General features: G+C 44.5%; 1 protein-coding gene across 2 annotated transcripts in view; it reads right to left on the bottom strand.

Annotated features, from left to right (window-relative positions):
- Positions 1–970, bottom strand: part of LOC311340319 (prostaglandin E2 receptor EP1 subtype-like) — a 6015-nt gene extending 5045 nt beyond the window's left edge. For both annotated transcript variants that reach the window (XM_084465220.1, XM_084465222.1), the window contains exon 1: positions 761–970. The gene's annotated coding sequence lies outside the window, so the exon portion shown is untranslated. The remainder of the gene's footprint in view (positions 1–760) is intronic.
- Between the last annotated feature and the right edge of the window lie 9803 nt (positions 971–10773).

Here is a 10773-nt window from a genome sequence, read left to right as displayed (position 1 = left end):
GTGCCTTCTGTGGAACTGAATAAAAACAGTGAACATTAAAGACTGCAGTGTTTTATATAGAGTAGACTAGTGTGTTGCTGCTGATCTGAAAGTGTATTCATATTATGCATGTGTGTACAATTTTGTCATCAAAGCGACATTTTGACAAAGGATTGTTAGGTTTCGATAGTAGAGTTTCAATTTGACATAGATGTGAATGGTAGATTTCCCAGTGGTGTCTTATTTGCTTGTGTGTTGAGTTTTGACACAATGAGCTAAGTTTTGCAAAAACGTGTTCAAGCAATTGAAAAAAACTGTAAAACAAAACGACAAAACGTAGAAGTTGTCAGCTGGAACTTTTTCAGCAAGAGACACAACCTTCCTCCAATATTGACTCACGGCCAGCAGGACTGCATGCTAAATATAGGATAGGCCTACACACACACACACACACACACACACACACACACACGTACGCACACACACACACACACACACACACACACACGCACGCACACACGCACGCACGCACGCACGCAAACGCGCAAACACACACACACACACACACACACACACACACACACACACACACACACACACACACACACACACACACACACACACACACACACAAACACGCACGCAAACGCGCAAACACTCACACACAGAAACACACACACGCACGGACCAAACGTGTCCTGCCTTCTGATCCTTGCACGGTAATAATTTGTCTTAAATGTTCTGCCGACCATAATTTTGAATTAAAAGGAGGAACTCTCACCTCGGCGACCGCTCGCTGAACACCATCGCCGCCGTGGGTTCTTCTCGGGAGCAGAGTAACACTGAATTCAAAGCATCCAGGAACATTTTTTCCACCTAATGTTGGAATAGCTCCCAAATAAGTCCCTGCTCACATCAACAAGACCCGCAGCGCAGGGTCCTGATAGGTGCGTCTGCTCGGAGGTTCATAGCTCCTGGACACATTAATCCAGCCGAGTGCTGCTCCTACAGACGATTTGAGTTTCACCCACACAGCGTCTCTCTCCTCAGGGCGGTTCCCCGCTCAGAGACCCAAGTTCATATGTACTCTTTAGTGTTTCTTATCTATCCATGGAGCGCTCACCCTTACACTAAACATCTCTCTCTCTCTCTCTCTCTCTCTCTCTCTCTCTCTCTCTCTCTCTCTCTCTCTCTCTCTCTCTCTCTCTCTCCTTCTCTCAGTGAGAGAGAAGGTTCCTCTCTCTCTGATCAATAAGACAGATCAGACCTCAGGGACTGGGTCGAGTGTTGCCGTTAGTTTAGTGGAAACTCAAAGTGCTTGAGTGATGCGGTGACGAGGTATCTGCGGTGATTCATTCACTCCAATTAGTTTTCTCTTTTCATCTGGTTTGGGACTGTTATCATGAGTTATTGAGAAGATCGTTTTTAGTGAGAGTTTTAGTTAGATGTTTATTTTACTTTTAGTTTCTGACTTTCCACTAAACCTAACAATTGTTAGTGCTTGGCACTTGGTTCTTTGAACATCCTTACTGTACTGACAGCGATATATTGTTGTTTCTCTTTCTTCTGAAAAATGTACATATTGTACATATATCGCTTTGGATAAAAGCTGCTAAATGCCCTCAATGTAAATGTTAATGTAGTTTGTGTTAGTAAGTCAATGTCAGTTATAGACAAGCAGATCGGTTGTTAATGGACCTCGATGGGTCCTCCTGAATTTACTCCATATGTCTACAATCGTGCTATTGTACATTTGTCTCCCTGCAGTCCAGACGTTTCATTACTGTGCCAGGTTTTCCTTGGGAATGTTCTCCCAGTTGCCCCATTACACAGCTCTGGCTCTCCGGGTTGGCCTCCATCTCCTCCGCTCCACTCTCTCCAACACCAGGTCTGAGGTTCCAGAACCTTCTCCTATCCCCTTCCACATCTGCTCACCACAGATGTTCTCTGTTGCAGAACACCTTCCAACCAGCGGCAGCTCTCTGGAGACACAGACTAGGCCGATGGTGGTGCATTAGATATTATTGTGCACAAGTACATGAGAACACATTTCTTGGGCTTGGTTCCTCAACAGCCACAGAGCAGCAACAATACAAGATAAAGTAAATAAAGATAAGTGAAAATAATATTTAAAAAAAGAGTAAAAATAAGTAGCAGCATAGATCACAATAATAAATAATAATAATTAAATGAAATAGAGTAATTAAAATAAGAGAAAGTAAGACAGTAGTAATAAGTAATAATAAGTAATGATAGTAAAGTGTAAGTGTAGTGTAAAGTGTAAGTGTAAAATGTAAGTGTAAGTGTAAAGTGTGAGTGTAAAGTGTTCAAGTGGTATACGGCCGGCTTTACAGGAGCAACATCCATTCATAGATCATTCTGTCATACTGCAGAAGGAAAGGAAGATGATTGCCTCTGACATGGGGGATTATCCTAAGCATGTTTGATGATTTTACAGATCCTAACTGTTTCTTTCAATCCCGCCTGCAGACACAAATGTGCAGATATGCAAATACTTCAGAAGGAGTGTAATTTAGTGCAGAAGCAACGTGATGTAACTGCGGTTCATAACGATGTGGCCACAGACTGTAAGTGAATGGGAGGCCTTTGAGAGGGAACGCTCTAGTGGATGTGCCACCTCCAGGAGGACACACGGAGAGGTGGGAAAGGGAGGTTAACTTTCCAGATGACACTCTGTCCTATAGCGATATATCCTCTAAAAATGTATTTGTACACCTATATCTATGAGTCTGAGAGTCAGCAGCGGGTTAGTCACAGCTGGTGGCTCCTGATCACGTGAAAGTTTCGCACGCAATGTAATTAATTCAGCAAGCCATCCATCACTCACCACAAACCTACCCACGTTTCTCCATTCCGATGTTTCTGTCAACACGTGAAGTGATGATGATGATCACATTTAACCTGGGGCCGTACAAACTGGAGACAAGTCGAGACAAGTCAAAACATGCAGATGCATGAATACAGCAGTGCACTAAAATGGAGCATATTCTATTAGAAATGGTTTTGGCAACAGTCCACCGCCAACAGAAACGGAAATGAAAATATGAAGAAAAATTGTTAATGACGTTAATGATGTTAATGAACAACAGCAACAATTATGAATTCTAGGAAAATTATGAACTTTTTTGGAAACGTTCGAATGAATGACTCTAGAACTGGGCGTTGGTCATGCACAGTCGGTGCATGGGTTTGCATAGGTTGACAGTCCAATCATCTTATACGGGCCCGTGTAATGATTTTAAGGGTTACAGAACCAAGACAGCCAGAGTTAGTGTCTTTATGATGTCAGAGCATTTGATTTATTTAAACTTTTGGGATGGAGAGAATTTCAATATAAATGACCAAAAATTCCAATTAAATTACCTACCCTAGCTTTAACACATTTACTACTAACTATTTGCATTGCTTACAGAAATCATGATTCGTGATCGAAAATCTCTCCTGGTTGTTACCAATAACCTGTTTATCCTGACTTTTTTCGGATAAAGCCTCAATCATGAAAAATATAAGCAAACAAAAACCAACCAGTAACTTAATGTTTCTCTGTGACTTTCACAATGTAGGAATTTATAGATTGGTGTATGGTGGACGGTAACTCAATAGAACAAAGTGGACTATAATAATAAACCCAAAGATATGTTTAACATTGTTCTAAAAATTCATATGGGACCCTTATCACCTTGAGCTCCGGCCCCTGTTGCCTATTGGCTGTCCCACCGTGACCCTTTTCACCTTGAGACTCACCCCCTGTTGCCTATTGGCTGTCCCACCGGGACCCACGGCACCTTGAGACCCGCCCCCTGTTGCCTATTGGCTGTCCGACTGGGACGTCAAACCACCACAAAGCCACTCATCCTCACTCCTCTACGGGGACTAACTTCACCAAGGACGTCCATTCTTCGCTCAGGGCATTGTGTCCATTCTTAATCACAATACACTGGGCAGCACAATAACATAATAACTTATTTATTCCAAAAATAGTAAGACTAAAATACCAATGGACATGTAGTGTGCACAGGGAGAATTATCACCTTCACGTAGAAACAATGAATGCTTAGAATAAGTCTACTGGTACTTCTGAAGGCTTGTAAACACATCCGCCATCATTAAACCAAAATACCACTCTGACTTTGGGGAAGGAATAGATATTCACTGTTGCTGAAGCATATTCAATTTGAGTGTATAAGTGGAGTGTACCTATTACTGTTTTACTCTTCTGAGCTGTCGGTGGAGGGCTGGAGAATCAAACCTGGAACATAAATCTCAGGCAGTGGAGCTGAGGAATTTTACTTTACTACTACTCCTCAGAAACAAAAGACGTTAGACCTGAAGTCTAAAAACTGTTTCTGCTTGACTGCAGTCAGACCTGCTGCACAAGGTTAGAGCGGAGAAGTGTTATTAGGCCAAACAGAGCATCAAAAACAATCAATACTGATTTGTAGTAAATTATCTTTTTAGTTTGTCAAGTTATTCTTGTTCACGAACCAAACATGAGCATAAAATCATATATGATGATCAATTCAATTCAATTCAATTTTATTAGTATAGCCCTTAATCACAGGTACAGTCTCAAAGGGCTTAACAGGTCGTATATTTATAACCCCCCCCCCCCCCCCCCCCCACACCCCGACCCCTGACCCCTAGCCCCCCAGAGGGCAAGAAAAAAACTCCCTTAAAGAGCAAGGAGGAGATCTGGAGAAGGAACGCAGAGTGGGGGATCCCTCCTTCAGAGTGGGGGGGGTCCCTCCTTCAGAGTGGGGGATCCCTCCTTCAGAGTGGGGGGGTCCCTTCTTCAGAGTGGGGGATCCCTCCTTCAGAGTGGGGGACCCCTCCCTTAGAGTGGGGGATCCCTCCTTCAGAGTGGGGGACCCCTCCCTTGGAGTGATCCCTCCTTCCATGGAGGATCAGGAGTGCAATGGGGGCCAGATCAGTTGGGAGTCACACAAACCACCAATGATTTCTCTTGGTTTAGGAAGTTGAGTTGTCCCTTGTTCTTTGTAAAAAACTAAAAGCTATGTCCCCTAATGTTCTAGTGCTACCGCCATAACCCCAGAGCCAGAGAAGGGGGCCTTGGTATTTGGTGGGCGTACAGATCTGCCACAAAAATTTGGCTTATTTACCATACCGCCCACTCCCAATATGTCCAATATGAGTGTTCGAGAGATGCTTCATGAATCACCTCCAGAGTACAAGCACGTTTACCTTTCTCTGAATAAAACTACGTGTTGAACATTTACCTCTCCGAGTCACACCTGGCCCGAAACGACGATACCACAAAGGATCAAATTAGATTTTCAGCACTGGGCGTTATTTGTGTGAGTGAGTTTTCACCTTGACAGCGAGCACTGCTGCGTAATAGTACTACGGTGATTCTGCTGCGAGGCCGAAGGCTAAAAGTACTTGTGAGGAGAGCGAGGCTCTCCTCACAAGTGGGGGGGGGAGGCGTGGGCTGGGGGGAGCTAGAGGAACGGTCGGTTTCTTAGGCTGCAGCGCTGGAAGCTGTTCTTCAATCAGACAGATTCCCGATGGCGTCTCGGGGCGTCGATTGGCCGGTACAGAACCGCGGAGACACGTGTTGTCAGGCAGACAAAGGTGGAGCAGATGTGTGGATTCTGTTGGGCTCCAAATGAGCCCAGCGTGCGTGAGGACTAACCCCCACACAGAGCGGCTAAAGTGTAACTAGGACTGTGGTGTTTCACTGTCCCGTCCTCCAGCTTCTCTTTCTCTCACTCATTCGTTTCCTGTCTTCCTTTCTTTCCTTGCAGGTAGTTAAGAAGGTTTGTGTGTGTGTGTGTGTGTGTGGTTGTGTGTGTGTGTGTGTGTGCATGTGTGGTTGTGTGTGTGTGTGTGTGTGTGTGTGTGTGTGTGTGTGTGTGTGTGTGTGTTTGTCTCTGCGTGCATGTGTGTGTGTGTGTGTGTGTGTGTGTGTGTGTGTGTGTGTGTGTGTATTGACTTTTATTGACTTAATTACCCTAATACCTCACCCTAGCCTCTCACTTCCAGCACTACATTCTGAATCCTCCCCATTTCATCAGGCTGACTTGTGGCCTCCAGGACAGCCAAGGCAGCAGGCTGTAAATTCACCCTGCACCCGTAGCTCTGATCAGACCCTCCATCACACCCAGATCCCTCCTGCTGCCGTCACTCATCATTAAACTGTCAGTCAGTCGAAGGCATTGGGTTATGTGCCAATAATTTTATTTTTCATTAGTTTTCACTGCAGATGCAAGGCTTGGCACTTGGTTCTATGAACATCCTTACTGTACCGACAGCAATGTATTGTTGTTTCTCTTCTTCTGACAAATGTACTTATTGTAAGTCACTTTGGATAAAAGCGTCTGCTAAATGCCCTCAATGTAAATGTAAATATAAAAGTAGCCCTATTCATAAATGCTCTGCTTCTCTCATGAGGTCAAATGGTTTCATGGCTGTGAAAGAGGAGAGAGTCGGAGCATGAGGAGAAGGAGAATAAAAGCGCAGAGTAGGCCTATCAGAAGCCTCATCTAAACACCGTGATTCATCGGATGTCGGCCAGAGAGCCACAACCCTGCATCTCTGCTCCGAGACCCCGCTGAAGAGTCAGCCACTCAGAGCGCTGTGTAAACAGTCTTCAAATAAAATCTCAGCGGTAAGCCTTCACAGATTTTTGCTCACTTCAACAAGAGGAGGCCTGGATCCATATTTAGAGCTGTTCCGCTCCACTGTTGACGTTCTCCACTGGGCTAGTCTGCCCGACGACACACGCACCCCCACCTAAACAACCCTAACGCTTTAATTGATGTCGAAAACACACGTTTGTTGTGTCATTCCTTCGGCTGTTGTCAGGAGACAGAAATAAGACCCAGCAGTAAAACTTATTTTCAAGCAGGCGTGCCAGAAGACACAATGAAAAGACACATCGGTTATTGTAGTGTAAATGGACTGCATTTATACCGCGCTTTTCTAACCAGGTGCCACTCAAAGTGCTTTACAATATAGCCTCACATTCACCCATTCATTCATCACCCATTCACCAATTCATGCACATATTCACACATCGACGGCGGTGTCAGCCACGCAAGGCGAGGGCCTAACACATTCAGCCAGTTGGAACAGAAGAACACACCAGAATAGGCTTGTTTAGTAAGCAGGATTTGATGGCGCATTCCTACACTTATAAAATGTGTATTCAATGTGGAAGTAATCCAAGTATTCAGAATACGATACTCAGATTGAGCAATGTGACGGAATACGTTACAAATTACATTTTTGGGCATGTATTCTGTAACTGGATACATTTTAAAAGTATCCTAGGGTGTGTGTGTGTGTGTGTGTGTGTTTATTTATCGTTATTAATTTCCCTGGGTCTAATTTGTTATTACACTGCTCGTGCAATGCACGAAATACTGCATGGGCAGTAATTAGCGTGAGCATATTTACATCACTCGTCATTCTTGTTAACCCTAACCCTAACCCTATGAATCAACTAATGCAGAACAGAGTAATGATAAACAGTGTGTGGTGTGTTGGTGTTTTGCGTGTGAGTTCATCACTTCCTCACTATTTACCTTTTTGGGTTGTATATATTTATTTATAAATGTCTGCCTCTCACATTAAGTATTTAGCAGATGTTTCTCTCCGTTTGCATCAAGGGAAACGGGGAGAAGCTCTGCTGGCGTAAACAACAGAATGTCCACTTACTGCTGCACACCTTCCTGGAACCTTCCAGAGGATTCCCGTTCCCTGGGAATCTTCTGCTGACTCAGAGGACAACAGTTGGAGCAGCATGTGTGTCCTGCTTCTAACGGGTGGGAGCACAGAAAGAGATGCCATGAAACAAGACTAAATAAGCAAAATACAAAATATTTATGATAAGAATATTTTCCACATGGGTGGATTGTCGTTTGCACCTTGCATCTGCAGTAAAAACAAATGAAAAACTAAATATATGCCGCACTGACAGGCAGTAAAACAATGACAACAATGATCTTTTATTGTTCTACAAGAAAACACATCAAATAAAATGAATACCACGTTGATGTAAAACGTAAACATTTTAATTTGATATTTGCTTTTGTCTTATTGAGAGGCGGCATATTCTCTTTAATGCCCCCAGACATAACAGACATAAAAGGCCCTCTGAAGCAAGGAATAATTGGAGGATAACTCCAGCTTTGTGGAATGAGAGAAGCATCGATCCTTTTGGCTGAGATCTCAGGGTACATTCTTGGTCATTATTCCACAGCCGTACAACCACAGAGAACAACAGGCTGTTGATCTCCTGTACTTGTGTTGAGCAAGGTTTTCTTTCATTTTATTTGACCTTATTTAACCAGGTCAAAGTCTCATGGAGATTAAAATCAATTTTTCAAGAGAGACCCTGCCATGAGGGCAGCATAGAACAGACAATACATATATGTTTCATACAAACAGAACGCACAATTTACACACAATTAAAAGACGGAAGGATTTTAAGTAAGGAATTATACACAGGTAGAATGTTTAAGATTTATATATAATAAGTCCTTAAGTAATGAGCCAAAGGCATCAAATGAGATCAGTTCTGATAGTTTTAAGTCTTTCTGGATGGTGGAGTGGTCGTTGAGACAACCGAAACCATTCAGGGCTCTAGTCCCCTTTCACCACCAGGCTAACTGGGAAGACTGGGAGAAGGGGTTCAAAAGTCCAAACCAGTGGCGTCACACCCTGGGCTCCAGTCCGGTGGCCAGATGTCCAGATGCACTCTGCATGTGTTGTATTGGATTATAGTGTTGTGGAGTTGTGCGCTGTGTTGGTCCAGCGGGCGCGTCATTAGTGTAATCTGATATAAGACATGATCTCACGTCTCAGAGGTGGACTTAGTGAGAGTGAGATATAGGTACTGAAATATCTATCTCTCTATCTTTAAAGCAGAACATTAAGAAAAAAAAAAGGCATCTAATGGATCGGCCTATTCATAAGAAAAACAACTCTGACATGGCTGGAATTGGTTTGAACCTGAAGAGTGGCAACAAAAAAATAATTGAACTATTGGCAACAGGTCCACATACCTACTGCCGCCGACTCGGAGTAGGTGTGGGCAGTGGAAGCCAATCAAAGTGTTCTCCTCCTCTTCTCGTTGGAATCATACTCCCCCCTCCCCCCCCACCACCATCAGCCAGAGCACCGGTCCAGTCTAGTTTGTCCACGGTGCCCGTTCCCTAAATGCTCCTGCAAATCGACACTCTTGAGTCTTAGCAGCAGGAGTCTGCAGTAGAGATCCAGTCCAAGACTCCCAGACAAGTCCTAACCTGGTGCAGCTCTCCTGAGGAGGATTGCAGTGATTACATATCGAATGCACGCTCTCAGTTTACCCCATGCCCTCCTCCCTGTTGACGGCATTCTTGAACACAATTACAATCATCCTCACCAAATCTGTGTTGTTGTATTTTTTCACCGCATTTACAAAGTTGGATCCAGTGTTTTGCGGCGCACCAAGGGACGAAGGATGTGTGTGTGTGTGTGTGTGTGTGTGTGTGTGTGTGTGTGTGTGTGTGTGTGTGTGTGTGTGTGTAGCAGGGCCTAGCCTAGTACCACTCCTGCGGGCTGTCCGTCTTTCTAGAGGGGTGGTTCTCAAATGGAGGACCGCGTACCCCTAGGGGTACTTTGGAGTACTCTTTACTCAAAAAAAAAAAAAAAAAGATACTAAGTATAATTTTTTTTCTCACCCTGAACAAGTTTAAATTCTGAAAGACAAAAAAAAATTCGATAAAATGGACGATGGGTTGAAACCTAAATCTGAAAACACAGAATCCGTGAGAAGGAAAGCGCATCCAGAAACACCAAAATGTTTCAGGAGGAATATATTTGAATGGGGTTCAGCTCTACATGCATCAATGTAGAGCTGACCCTCCCCTTGCGTTGTGCTTCTTTTGAGGGGAGAAATTATCCAACAGTTGCATGAAGCACGGGCCCATGTTTCTCACTAAATTGTGAGTATTTGCACCCTTTTGATGTTCATGATGTTTACCCTCCCAAATAGAACCCACAGACATAATTCATGTTCATGTTATTAATTTTTCCCCTTAAAAGTGGGGTACTCTTAGAAGGGGGGTACAAGTTCACCTGAGTTCACCTGCTCCATAATACAGACCCCTGTAACCAGACCGTGGTTCCCAGTGGACGCCATGCTGGCTGAGCTCTGCCGGTCCGTCTATTGCGCAATGTAACAGGAGCGCGCATTTATTAATAATCATCTCAAAGTGATAATCCTACTTTTATTTATTCCCGGCCAGCAGCGGTAGGCTGAGACCCCCCAGGGGACGTTCATATTGTGTTTCACTCCGGGGGGGGGCGGGGGTAAAGCGTGACTCAACCAGCCGTGGTCGGGCAGAAGCTGTTCCGTGACGATGTTTGCTGTAGCTGCTATTGATTGATGCGTCGTATCTAGCTCGTATCCATCTGTTGTTGTGCTGCCCTTGTTTACTTGATCCATTCGTCCCCCGACGTGCAGGGTCGAACTTGGACATTGAGATCTGCAGAAGGAGTCTCCCTCTTGCATGTGTAGGCTCAGGAGGTAGAGCGGGTTGGCTGGTAACCGGAAGGTTGCTAGTTCGATCCCCGGCTTCTCCTAGCGGAATGTTGGTGTCCCTGAGCAAGGCACCTCACCCTGACTGTTCCAGACCAGCTGGCTGTCGCATTGCATGGCTGACAACGCCGTCGGTGTGAATGTGTGCATGAATGGGTGAATGTTAGGCAGTATATTGTAAAGCGCCTGTTGGTCTCCACGTGTAGGGTGAGGGTGAACAGGTGAGG

This window comes from Micromesistius poutassou (assembly GCF_964030765.1).
Source record: "Micromesistius poutassou genome assembly, chromosome: 3".
In the NCBI taxonomy this organism is placed as follows: domain Eukaryota; kingdom Metazoa; phylum Chordata; class Actinopteri; order Gadiformes; family Gadidae; genus Micromesistius; species Micromesistius poutassou.
Note: the sequence above shows the minus strand (reverse complement) of the source record. Positions and strands in the feature narration are given on the sequence as shown.